The sequence below is a fragment of the Homarus americanus genome, unplaced genomic scaffold (assembly GCF_018991925.1).
Source record: "Homarus americanus isolate GMGI-L3 unplaced genomic scaffold, GMGI_Hamer_2.0 scaffold46386, whole genome shotgun sequence".
Lineage (NCBI taxonomy): Eukaryota > Metazoa > Arthropoda > Malacostraca > Decapoda > Nephropidae > Homarus > Homarus americanus.
Genome location: NW_024715175.1, coordinates 165,001 through 178,665, shown reverse-complemented (window position 1 = coordinate 178,665; position 13,665 = coordinate 165,001). Strand labels below are relative to the sequence as shown.

The window sequence follows — 13,665 nt, the reverse complement described above, 5'->3', positions numbered from 1 at the left end:
ACATAACAGGTGTTGGGAGCAATTGTATCCCTACCTTACCATCTTGCATTAATTACACGCTATCTGAAGGTCCATTTATCTCTCTCTCTCTCACTCATTTTTTTCTTTTTTTTAGTCTCCCTCATTCTTTGTTTTCTCTCTCTCTCTCTCTCTCGTTGTCGTCTTCACCACTCCCTCTCTCGTTGTCACCTCTCTCTCTCTCTCTCTCTCTCTCTCTCCTTTATATGGCCTGAAATATACTAAAATCACTCTGAGTAGGTCATCCAATCCCCATAACCACCTACTTCCCAAAGCCTATCTACTTTCCCCACACACCAACTACTCCACATAACTCATCTACTTCCCCACCTCATCTACTCACCAAAACACTCTACAGTACTTCTTGAGGAGGCTTGTGAATGAGCTAGATCCCATTCCCTCTTTCAACAAAATTCTCTTCAGGAAACGTGGCGTAATAAACTTTTTTTTTTCGCTCTAGTTATTTGTGTCATTGAATTCTTTGCTCATAGAGTGTATGGCTGTAGGTGAAGTATCTTGAGTCTAAATAGCAATTAGAGTTAAGCTGAAATCTACCAATTACTGAACCACTTTTGTTCATTCCACCTCAGAGGAGAAAAACAAATATGGCGATAATAATAATAATAATAATAATAATAATAATAATAATAATAATAATAATAATAATAATAATAATAATAATAATAATAATAATAATAATAATAATAATAATAATAATAATAATAATAATAATAATAATAATAATAATAATAATGCCTAATATATTGCTTACGTCATCAGAGGAATAAATATTATGGTATTTTCTTATTTTATGGACACTATTGATTTCTTAACACATAATTAGAGATCAATAATTACGCATTTCTTAAGTATATTTATTTTAATTTTCTATGCTACTACCTATATTAATTTATTTCACTTTACATTTACAAGAACTAAGATATTTTTATTGGTAGTAAATTTCTAAGATAATTATAAATCAGATGGAAGGAAAGGTTGGCGAATGTTTATCTAGTATCAGCTGATCAAAGTAAACAAACAAGTCCCCCTGCCTCCACATCAGCTGATCAAGTAAACACACGGGAGTCGGTCTTACCTGGTCACCAACAGTTAGACCTCACAGGTGGTGTTCAAAGTTCTCGTTAAAGCTTGAAGTTGGAACTTTCAGGCACGCCACGACCCTACCACTACCTCTCTCTTCTTGTGTCTGTCTGTCTGTCTGTTCTTCTGTCTCTAGTTATCTGTCTCTGTCTCTGTATTGCTGTCATCTTTCTATATATGTCTGTATCGCTCTCACCTTTCTCTGTCTCTGTCTGTATAGCTGTCATCTTTCTATATCTGTCTGTATCGCTCTCACCTTTCTCTGTCTCTGTCTGTATAGCTGTCATCTTTCTGTATCTGTCAGTTTGTATCTGTCCTTTCTTTTTCATTTTTGTCCGCCAATTTATCTTCATTGCTGTCTCCGTCTACCTGTCTTTAACCTCCATCACTGTCGCCTTCTGTCAGTCTCTTCCTTTTCCCTGACGGATCACTGTATGGATGACTGTCTAGTATAGGAACTGCCCCCCCACACACCACTCACAGCACCAAACACACGCAGGTGAGCCAGGAACCAAACTTAGGGGCCCTGAAGGAAGCTCTCTGGGACCCTCACGCTGGGTATAATGTAAAAAGAGAGGCAGTTCGATCCATGGCCTCGAATTGACCATCTACTTAAATTAAATTGTATCTTTTCCCCCCGAATACACATTTTGCATTGGTCTGAATTCCTTTATCTTCATACTAGTGAAAGATTTATTACCTGCTATCACCCATCCCTGTTATCACCCATCCCTGTTATCACCCATCCCTGTTATCACCCATCCCTGTTATCACCCATCCCTGTTATCGTCCATCACTGCTATCACTCTATCACCCATACCTTCACTTCCACACAACTATTTCAAGTTTGGCGAGATACAAAATCGACCTAAGATTAGAAAATGATGGCATCCCATAGTGAACCACAGTGCACTCAAGGGAGGTCGATATATATGTTTTACGGTGACCCTATTTCAGAATCATGGCCTTTGACCTTTTCACCTTAAGTACATAACAGCTCTCGAAGGGTCATCATGATGGATATATCCGCTAAGTATGGATTTAATGATTCTCTCCCAACCATTTCTAGTTAGATACAGACGGCACTAAACGACCTATCCTCGACTCACTTGAATCAACTGGCATAGTGGGTAGTGAATAAGGTTGTTAAGGTTGTTGTAGAAGATTACTACTCACAGAGGCCGCGCGTGTATTTGCTTAGTCACCCATTGCGTCATTCCCCTTTATTCATCACCATTAGTACCCAGGGTCAAGGCTTTGAACCATTGGGGCTTCGTAGTCAAGTGGTTCCCTTAACCTCTGGCAGGGTGGTCATATGTCTGCTGGGGGTGGTAGAGGTTCCTAGCTCTCTTCCTCACCACACACCACCTTTGACATGATTGCCTAAGTAAGTAAGTAAGTAAGTAAGTAAGTAAGTAAGTAAGTAAGTAAGTAAGTAATTTGATTCATCAGCCTTAGGAAGATAACACAGTTGGATAAGATTGAACAAAATTGTATCATCGATGACTCATAACACCAGTGAAAAAAACCGTTCAGATCCATCCCCTTCGGACACACACACACAAACTGCCTTTGTCTCCTCCCCTTCTATCTCTTCTCTCCCACGATAACAAGGTAGAATGAATGAATGAAAATCAAATATTAAAGATTACACCCTGGGGGAAACACACAGAGTATATTGTATTAGATGTCAACCCCCAAGTGATATACTCCAGGTAAGGACAAGGTGGAGGTATTAAATAATTTACCTTGTCTCAGTGTTTAATAGAAAGGGTTTAAAATTACATACCTGTCTCTGAGGAAAACGGTTTAACACAGCACTGAGGTACATGGTATTACAAGTATTAGATCTAAGCTGTCAAAGGTCAAGTTATATAAGAGGCCTGGATCTGATAGTGTGCATCGCGGTGTGTTAAGAGAGTTGTTCACCGAGCCCACACAGGCTCGTAAAATATGTTCTACATATGTCTGGAGGAACAAAGGTCCCCAGAGACTAGAAAATGGTGTATGTGAGGCCCATCTTAATAAAGGAAGATCGCCAATACATGACCAATTAGCCTACATACCGGTGAGTGTGACCAGGATAGTCAGGTACTAGAGAGGATTATATGAGATGCCGTGATAGAACATCTCCTACTAAACAACCTCGTAAAGGAAGGCCAGCACGGTTTTATGCCCGAAGGTTCTCGCTTGACTCAATTACTTAAGCTGTTGGATGTGTCGACACAGATCCTGAAGCATGTGGTAATACCGACACTACTGTATATACTGTAGCTTGAGTTTGTAGAGACACCCGTTAGCGTACCTCATGAAAAGCTGAAAACTAAACTGGAAGGTGTACGGAGAAACGTCCTAGCGTGGATCAGAGACTCTCTTCCTGACCATAAGTTGTATGCGGTGATTTATGACACGAAATCGTCAGGTGTACTCGTCACAAGAGGGGTAAGCCAGATGCTAGTCATCTTCCATGCAAATGTTTGCGGACGACGCTAAGTTATCCAGGGAAATTAAGAACCAAACGGACTGTAAAGCGCCACGTAAAGATCTCTATCGGCTTCAAGAGTGGTCACATGAATGGCTCTAGGTCGTACCAATGGTCACGGAGACGTATTGCTTGTCCCAACGTGGCGAATAAACATCAATAACTGAGAACAGATGTGAAAATGATGTGGGTGTGTATATTGGCAGCGAACTGAAGTACTCCAGCTATTGTCAGATGAAAGTAAAACCAGCAAATAAAATATTAGAACTTATGGGAAAGTTGATCACATACCTAGATGGTCCGTCTCTCCTTATAACGCTGTTCAAAAGTGGGGTGTTTCCCCGGGATATGCTAGAGACTGTCAGTTGATTGGGAACATCCAAAGGAGGGCCACAAGACTGGTGCTTGCAGTCCAGCACCTCAGGCACTCAGAGAGGTTAAAACACCTGCAGTGCCTAGCTTAAGCTTTAGGCAGACAAAGGGTGACTTAATAAAAATCTATAAGCGCCTTAGAGAACATTACTCAGTCGAGTGTTTAAATATGGAACTAGCGGATGCCCGCCCCACTAGGGGATACAGCCTCAGGTTACAGAAGCCATAAGTTCAGAAAACTGTCAAATAATTATTTTTTTTTATTTGAGTGAGAAATATGAACTGTTGAAACAATCTGCAAGAGAGTGTTGTAGCGGCACCGAGTGTGAATTCATGGTAAGACCAGGCTTGACTAACACTGGTGCAGGTACAGGTATATTCTGGAACAGGTGCATGACCAGTACTTGCCAACAGTGCGAAACAAAAACACAGCCGACCACCGGAGCGACTAACAGGCCTATCAGTGGCGTAGGGGATAGAATATAGAAAAGATTATAAAAGGTTGAGTGTTGAGTGTCCTATCTCCACCTGGCCAGGAAAGTGATCACCGTTATCTGTTACACCACAATACCGACCACCGCCACTCTATAGGGGTGTACTGTTACTCACCGCAGTGTAGCTTTTGACCACAGCTGGTTATGTATGCATGTATGTATGTATGTATGTATGTATGTATGTATATATGTATGTATGTATGTATGTATGTATGTATGTATGTATGTATGTATGTATGTATGTATGTATGTATGTATGTATGTATGTATGAGTGAACTTTACCTGGGAAATAACTGTCTTAGAATTACGCTTTATATCATAATAATCAGAGCTACTGAATCGCTGTTACCCGTTGAACTATTAGAGCAAGCACTAAAGTGAACACAAACACACATACACACACACACACACACACACACAGACACACACTCTACAATACAAGCTGTCAAAGGTCTTACCATAAGCCTGTAGATAGATCAATAAACCCGGCCATCAACCCAAGACTGTGAAGTGTCAGGAACCCGACACCCACGTCCGCTCACACTGACGCACTGATCTCACCTAACATTGATGTATCTATAGTTAATTGGTTCTAGAGGTAAAGTGCTAGATAGATAGATACATAGATAGATAGATAGATAGATAGATAGATAGATAGATAGATAGATAGATGGATGGATGGATAGATGGATGAATGGATGGATGGGTGGATAGATAGATAGATAGATAAATAGATAGATAGATAGATAGATAGATAGATAGATAGATAGATAGATAGATAGATAGATAGATAGGTAGATAGATAGATAGATAGATAACGACATAGACAAAGAGGTGGGCAGACAAATCGACAGACAGATAGACAGGGAGGTGGACAAACAGACAGAAAGATTGAGAAGGAGGTAAACAGACATACATAGACAAGCAGAGACAGTTAAACAGACAGACAGACAGACAGACAGACAGACAGACAGACAGAGGCATAACCCACATCATCCTCAAAAGTTTGTACTGAGGAATACCTTTCTAAAATTACCTTTGAGAAATACTTCACAATTTACGGCCGTCTTCAACAGGTAATTCCTCTTCTGCCAAGTTGTTTATTGACCTAACGTGGCCGAGCTAATTCTGTCAGACGTACGTGTGTGTGTGTGTGTGTGTGTGTGTGTGTGTGTGTGTGTGTGTGTGTGTGTGTGTGTACTTGATATTTTGGTTGGGCTATTTACCCTCTCTATACGGAATAAGTGAATGAATTAATGATAGGTGTAAACAAAGTGAACATGTGCAAACAAAAAGCTGAACAGGTGCACAAAAGAGAACAACTGTTAAAACCAAACAAAAAAATATACAGCTTCAAAACTATAAAGTTATAAACAAAAAGCGAACTGTAAACAAGAACAGGAAAGAAATGCAAACAAAAAAATGGAGACACAGGTGGAAAATTGAAATGAACAGGTGCAGGAAACACTTGTCACGAACACACCTGCACCAGCGAACATTCATAACGAACCAATCCAAAAGCTTAAAGGGATTCGCCTCTCACCCCTGATGGCAGCACTGTACGGGGGTCACTCTCATCATTCTGACACGAAAATATTGATCCTCTGTCCTCATGTTATTTCTATTTTTCAGACCCCCAACACCCCCCTCCCCCTTTCCCTCCCTCTACTATACACCAAATTGGGAAAACCACAAGAGATCAGACCCCACCACCCCCTCCCTCTCCTATACGCACCAAAATGGAAATACCCATAATTTCACCCCCTCCTCCCATCCTATCAGCACCTACGCAGCACAATAGAAGGATATAAGATGAAGGAAAATATAAATTAAATGTATTTATGCAAATCCTGTTTAAACTCACAAAATATACAAAGTTCGAATGATGATAAATATATATATATACTTTTTATCTATTCAGGATAAACAAGAAAAACACGTCACTGAAAATTATATTAAGGTAGAAGTTGATATTTTATTTGATATTTCTTCTTATAAAACAAAATTAAATATACATTTTTTCTTAATGCCGTAACTTCTCAAGCAGAACAAAAAAAAAGTTTAAAATTAACAAAAAATATATAATAAATTTACTCTACGTGATAATTTCGAAATAGACTTTATAAATAAACCTAAATATTCAATCAGGTATTATCATTTCACAACACAGCGGCCTCAGGAATTAATTATACCTCAATATAATTAGTTTCGTGGATATAAGCTAATTTACCTAATTCAACTATATATATTATTTTAAGATAAAGATTAAAAAATATATTCCAATGTATAAAATGAAGAATATTTTATATAACATACATTTATTTTTACAGCAAACATATTTATTTCAATGTTTTTTTTTAGAAGTTTTACACATATATAAAAAAAAATCCATTCCATTTACTATAGAAAGCCTTTTGGTCACGTCTTCTTGGTAGGTAATCGTGCTCACCCAATAGTCTACTCTGCCGGGAGGGATAATCCTACCCAGCAGTGTTCGTATGTCTGTATGTCCGTATAAGGAGGAGCTTCAGACTACCTACGAACATCTTACACACAGACGTGAATGTGAGTAACTTTATTTTACCGTTATATACATACATACATACATAATTTGTGAGGGTGTTTCTGTGGTAGGTATGCTGGTAAGGTAGTGTGTGTGTGTGTGTGTGTGTGCGTTAGTATGTATTTGCGTTTGATTTCGGCATAAGCGTTGGTATAATTAATTGTTTATGGGTATACACTTTGATGTGTATACGTGTGTACCAGAAAAAAAATGTACTAGCTCATTAACGCCCTGTATTCACCAACACAAGACACCCTTATGTGAATTCAAGGCGGTTTTTCCTCCATCACAATCTATGTTAAATGGCAACAACAAATATTTCCCAGTTCACAAAGTTTCTATCCTCTAATAATAATAATAATAATAATAATAATAATAATAATAATAATAATAATAATAATATTAATAATAATAATAATAATAATAATAATAATAATAATAATAATAATAATAATAATAATAATAATAATAATAATAATAATAATAATAATAATAATAATAATAATAATAATAATAATAATAATAATAATCTGTCCCATCAACACCGACACAGCTACCAGGTAAGGCTAATCTCACCTCTCCCCAACAGGTATTCATTCACGTGTATAATTATATACATTACGATTATAGTCTAACATTATATATCCTGCTTATTTAAGTATTATATATAATTAGTCTCCAGAAAATCGGATTATAGGTCTGTAAACTGATCATATTTGTATTATATAAAACACTCCGTATAATTTAGTAATGAGATTCGTTTTAATTAATAATTAATGGGCATTTTATTCTCACAGACTTTTGTTAAACATGTATTGAACAAATTAAATAAACATACATTAAATATTCAAAATTTTATTTATTCAAATTTTTCATAAGTCTCCCCTGTAGAAAACGGAACGGTAATAACTGAAGGGGGGGGGACTCATGAAAAGTATTATACCTGCTGAAATTAAACTCAATTCCTCATTAACTTATGACCTATTGTAATCAGGGTCATCAAAATTTCTCTGTGACTTCATTGTTAATTGAAAAACATTAATTATTATTTTTATTCGTTGAGAGAGACAGAGAGAGAGAGAGAGAGAGAGAGAGAGAGAGAGAGAGAGGAGCCAAACGGACATCGATATTGGCAGTCAAGCTTCCCAGATTAACCAATTAGTATAAATGATCTTTCCTCTTCTCCCCTTTTCGTGTCGTGAAGGAGCGAAGAGTTATCAAACTCCAAAGAGAGAAAGCAAGATGAAAACGAGACGAAAGCAATAAAGGTGAAGAAAGTGTCAGGAGAAAGCTAAGACAAGTGAAGAAAGTGTCAGGAGAAAGCTTAAGACAACTCAAGGTAAAAACACTTGCCTAAACCACAACACCTCATCTAACTACAATACTTCAACTTAACCATAACACCTCACCTCAACCACAACACTTCACCTTAACCACAACACTTCACCTTAACCACAACACTTCACCTTAACACTTCACCTTAACCACAACACTTCACCTTAACCACAATACCTCACCTCAACCACAACACTTCACCTTAACCACAACACCTCACCTTAACCACAACACCTCACCTCAACCACAACACCTTACCTTAATTCCAATAATTCAAGGTACGTAATAACGCTTCCCTAAACCCCTATCACGAGGCTCTCATTCAAGTAGGTAGTCTGTCCTTCTATCTCATACCATCATCATTAATAACGTTCATGGCTACATTCCTCTTCCTCTGTCCAGACTAATGTTACGGGCTTAGACTGGAATGTAGAGACTGGCTGGAATTACCTGTCCTTACCTGACCTTACCTGACCTACCTGACCTTACCTCAGAAATTTCGAAAACATTATTGCATCTATGGGCTCCAATATGCCCCTGTCTGGCCTTTATGGGTTAAATCATGGGTAATGGGTCTTATTATGCTGAGTAAAAAAAAAATAACCATGGGTACATCCTGAACTGATCCAAGGAATGGGATTGGTTCTCCATCCTAATCATCCAATCACATCCAAATGAAGGGGTTTATAGTGACATGCGGAGACCTGGTCCAGTTATCTGATCCAATCCAAAGTGATTGAGGAGAGAGAGAGAGAGAGAGAGGTGGCGGGACGAAGGGAGAGGTAAAGAGGGAGAGAGGAAGGGGAGGAGAGAGAGGGGGCAGAAGGAGAAAATGATTAATTCTGCTGTAGAATGTTGGCCAACGACGAGGGAGGGTCAGTCAGTTTACAATAGGGAGATGAAAGGGGGAGGAGGAAGAAGGAGGGGGGGGGAGGAAGTGGGAGAAAGAGAGGTAGGAGAGGGAAAGAAAGGTAAGGAAAGGGACGAGGGAAGGAGAAGGGCGAGGAAGGAGGAGAATGGAGGATGAGGGACAGAGAAGGGGGAAGGAAAAGAGAGAGAGGGGGAGGAAGGGCAGAAAAGGGGAGAACGAGGTGGAAGGGATGAAGGGAAGGGTAGAAGGAGCAGAGAGAAAATGAAGAGTTTTGAGGGGGGGAAAGGAAAGGAGGAGGGTGGGGGGGAAGGAGGAAGGTAAAGGGAAGAGGAGGAGGGAAATTATGAGAAGGGAAGGGAGAGAGTAGGAATAAAGGAGAAAGTGGAGATAGAATGGGTCAGACTGATAAAGAAAGAAGGAAAGGGAGAGAGGAAAGACAGGAAGGAAGGGGGGAGGGGTTTAATGGCCAATAAGGAAGATATCAATGGATGACTGGGAGAATGTTTGAGAGAGAGAGCGAGAGAGAGCAAGAGAGAGAGAGAGAGAGAGAGAGATGACGGATGGAGGAGGCAGGAGAGGAAGGAAACTTAGAAGCAAAAATTAGGAAAAAAAGGAAGAGGGGGGAAATGAGTAGGAGAGGGAGCAGGAAATGAAGGAAGAGGAGAAGAAGGAGGAAGAAGACTATGAAGGAAGATTAAAAACACACAGGAAGGAAGAAGGATGGGAATAGAGAAAACGATTTCCTCTTAATCATTCTTTCATTCCAGTGAACATAACAGTGACAGTGAACATGACAGTGAACATGACAGTGAACAAGGCAGTGGATATGACAATGAACATGACAGTGGATATTACAGTGAACAAGGCAGTGGATATGACAGTGAACAAGGCAGTGGATATGACAATGAACATGACAGTGGATATTACAGTGAACAAGGCAGTGGATATGAGAGTGAACATGACAGTGAACATGACAGTGAACATGGCAGTGAACATGACAGTGAACAAGGCAGTGGATATGACAGTGAACATGACAGAGAAAATGGCAGTGAACATGACAGTGAACATGACAGAGAACATGACAAGGAGAAAGACACTTACCCTCAGCTTCTGTTGTCGTATGAGTCGATCCTTCAACGGCAGACCTGAGGGAGAGACAAAAATGATGATAAAATTTGTATCTTATGGAGGAAGAAGAAGGAATGAATGAAGGAAGGAAGGAAGGAAGGAAGGAAGGAAGGAAGGAAGGAAAAAAAGGAAAGAATTAACATCAAAATCACCACACTACCATCAACAACAACTACAACAAGACAACTAGCACTTTCACCACCACCATCACTTCATCACCATTATCATCACAACTATCACTATCACCACCACCATCATCACCTCCCCCCCACCACCACCACCACCACCACCACCAAAACCATCACCACCCCTCCACCAATATCCTCTCCACCACCAATACTCCTCTCCCCAAACACCCGACAACCAACCATATTAACCTCTCCTCTCTCCTCCTCTCCCTTCCTCCTTCCTTCTCTCCCCTCCTCTTTCCTCCTCGATCATCCTCTCCCCTGCTCTCGCCTCCCCCTTCCTTCTCTCCATTCCTCCTTCCTCCTCTATCCTCCTCCTTCCTTCTCTCCATTCCTCCTTCCTCCTCTATCCTCCTCCTTCCTTCTCTCCATTCCTCCTTCCTCCTTTATCCTCCCCCCTTCCTCCTCTCTCCTTCTCTCCCCTCTCTCCTCTCCTCAGCAAGCAATGTCTATTACGTCAAGCATACGTCTACCTGTGCTTGGTGTCATGACGCGCTGCTAATACCATTGACAAGCACAGTGCATTAAATTGTCTCCCGGGTTACGTCTGTTAACAAGGACCTGTGATGGAGCTCTGCCAAGGTGATGATGAGGAGCTGGATGGGTGACTGTGAAGGCGGGTGGGTCGACGGATGGGTGGGTGGGTGGGTGGGTGGGTGGGTGGGTGAATGTGTGAGGTGTAATTCTGTGAAGGTGTAGGTGGGTAGGTGGGTTAGTGAGTGGGTGGGAGGAGGAGGAGGTGTGTTATTAGGTTAAAGTCATGATGTAGCTGCTCACAGGTAGGCTACACAGGTGGGCACAGGTAAGACTAGGAGGAAGCACTGAAGGAGAGCGACACGCAGTCCGGCTCCACCACTTACATCTGACTTGCAAAATAAGACCCAAATAGCTCGACCTTCTCCCTTACACTGGTGGGTGGACAGACACAGAGACTCTCACTCACCTGTACTGGCTGGTGGTTAGAGTCGTCAGATGGTGGTTCTTGTTACTCTTATTATTGTATGTGATCCCTGGCTTTACTGCCCCACCAACTCTCTCGATAGTTTATTTTTTAAGTATTCTTGTCATCTCAAACAATTGCTCACTTTTGAACTTGTTTCGTGTTGTTTCTCGACTCTTCAAACACACACTCTCTGAGTTGGTTTTTAATAGTGACTCTAAGTTGTTCTCATCAGTAGCACCTGTATACCGATACCTGCTCTAGGGATGGTCACCTGGTGTATTATTGCACAGTGTTTTGGGAACAAGTGCATGTGGGTGTTCCAGTGTCAGGGGGTGTAAACATGTTAGACCTACACCCCAGGTCACATTCTCTTGAGAGTCGTCGGTCCTCAGGTGCCAGGGCCAAATGAGGGATAATACTATTTTTTTTCTCAGTGCCACGGTTAATGTTGGTCATCATCTCTTGGTGGTCTAAGGGTCCGGCTTAGACAAAGGGACGACGTTAAGCAGGTGTACGGCCAGGTGTGTTGTTACAGTACCTCATTAACATGTTCACGTAATGCCTCGCAACTGGGGGCGATAACATACACACAATAGACACAGGACACAAACCTAACTCCATAACTGAAGCATATTATCAATTCCAAGTGACTAGGATAGATCGTATCTCTAAAGTCAGAGTTCTCGACATTATTCTGAATGAAAACAGCAGCATCACATCTGCCACATTGTCTGTATTTTCTGTGCTACTTAAAGTATCTGTTGATCCTTCCAAAGTTAGCCGGGTCAGTGTTATGAAGAAAGGTTACAACTAACATCAGCATTTTTTATCACAAAGTAGCCATGTGTGAGGTCCTCAAGATTTGTTAGAAACTTCTTAATATTAGCAGAGACAGCAGTGAAACTTTCGGTCTGTCTTGTTGTGTTTGACATTATTACGGGGTTGCAGCGCCTCCTGTGTTATAACTGAGGCGCCAGTATAGTGTGTGTGTTAGGGGGGGGGGGGTGAATGAGTCGCCTGAGTTAACCCTGTTGGTGAAATGTAGCCAGGAATGGACTGAGGGCTTTGTGAACACCCCTGTGGAGGTCGCCGGAATTGGGAGGTTGGGATTAAGTCTGACTAAATTTAACCTGCCTGTCTTCATTTTTCTTCCTACTGCGGCCTCTCGTAATGTGTCTTGGTGATCAAAGACCTCCCATTACTCCTTAGAATAGCTTCGTGTCAAATTTCTGGAACCTGTAAGACCTGTTGTATCTTCACTTGAACCTAATATTATGTTTTCTTTACCAGTAGTTCATTAGATCATCACAGTAGCAGCTATGGTGTGTTGGTCGTAGTGTGATGATCTCTCTCTGTTGTGGTGGTAGTACTTGGTGAGTTGTGTAGTGTTAAGTGTATACCTGTTGATGGCCTACAGCAGCTGGTGGGTGGGGAGGAGTTGCCTGTAGCTATGCATGTTAAAGTGACACTGTAGAGGAAGGTAGAGCATCTTTCTTCTCTCTCTTTCTCCCTCTCTTTCTCTCTTCCTTGTCTCCCTCCTTCCTTGTCTCCCTCCTTCCTTGTGTCTCTCCTTCTTTGTCTCTTTCCCTCCCGGTTTCTCTCCCTCCTTGTATCTCTCCTTCTCTGTATCTCTCCTTCCTTGTCTTTCTCCGTCCTTATCTCTCCCTCTTTGTCTCTCTCTTTGCTTGTCTCTTCCCCTCCCTGTCTCTCTCCTTCAGTCTCTCTCCTTCAGTCTCTCTCCTTCTTTGTCTCTCCCTCCCCTACCTTTCTCCTTCTTTATCTTTCAACCTTCCTTGTCTCTCTCCCTCCCCTGTCTTCCTTCCTCCTTATCTCACTCCTTCCGTGTCTCTCCCTCCTCCTTCCCTTGACACTATTGACCCTCAAATATCTTGGAGCGACCTCAAAATACCTGATAAACTCTCACCTCCTTTTCTTCCCCACTCTCCCAATCTCTTATCTTCGTTTTTTCCTTTCCATTTTATCTTCAACCTTCCATTCCATATTTTCTTAGTCTTCTCTCCTTTCCTCTTCTCTCCCTCATAGTTATTCATCTTTGTACCTCTAATAATTATGTCATATTTTCGATTGTTCTTGAGAAAAACAAAACCCCCAAATATTAGACAAGCCTGGGAAGTAAAGGAGCTTCTCTCTCCTTCTCACCCTTTCTCC

General features: G+C 40.9%; 1 protein-coding gene across 2 annotated transcripts in view; it reads right to left on the bottom strand.

The window, feature by feature from the left end:
• The window catches only part of LOC121854704 (substance-K receptor-like), a 76,946-nt gene that overhangs the window by 29,821 nt on the left and 33,460 nt on the right, over positions 1-13,665 (bottom strand). For both annotated transcript variants that reach the window (XM_042349434.1, XM_042349444.1), the window contains exon 3: positions 10,339-10,382. The gene's annotated coding sequence lies outside the window, so the exon portion shown is untranslated. The remainder of the gene's footprint in view (positions 1-10,338; positions 10,383-13,665) is intronic.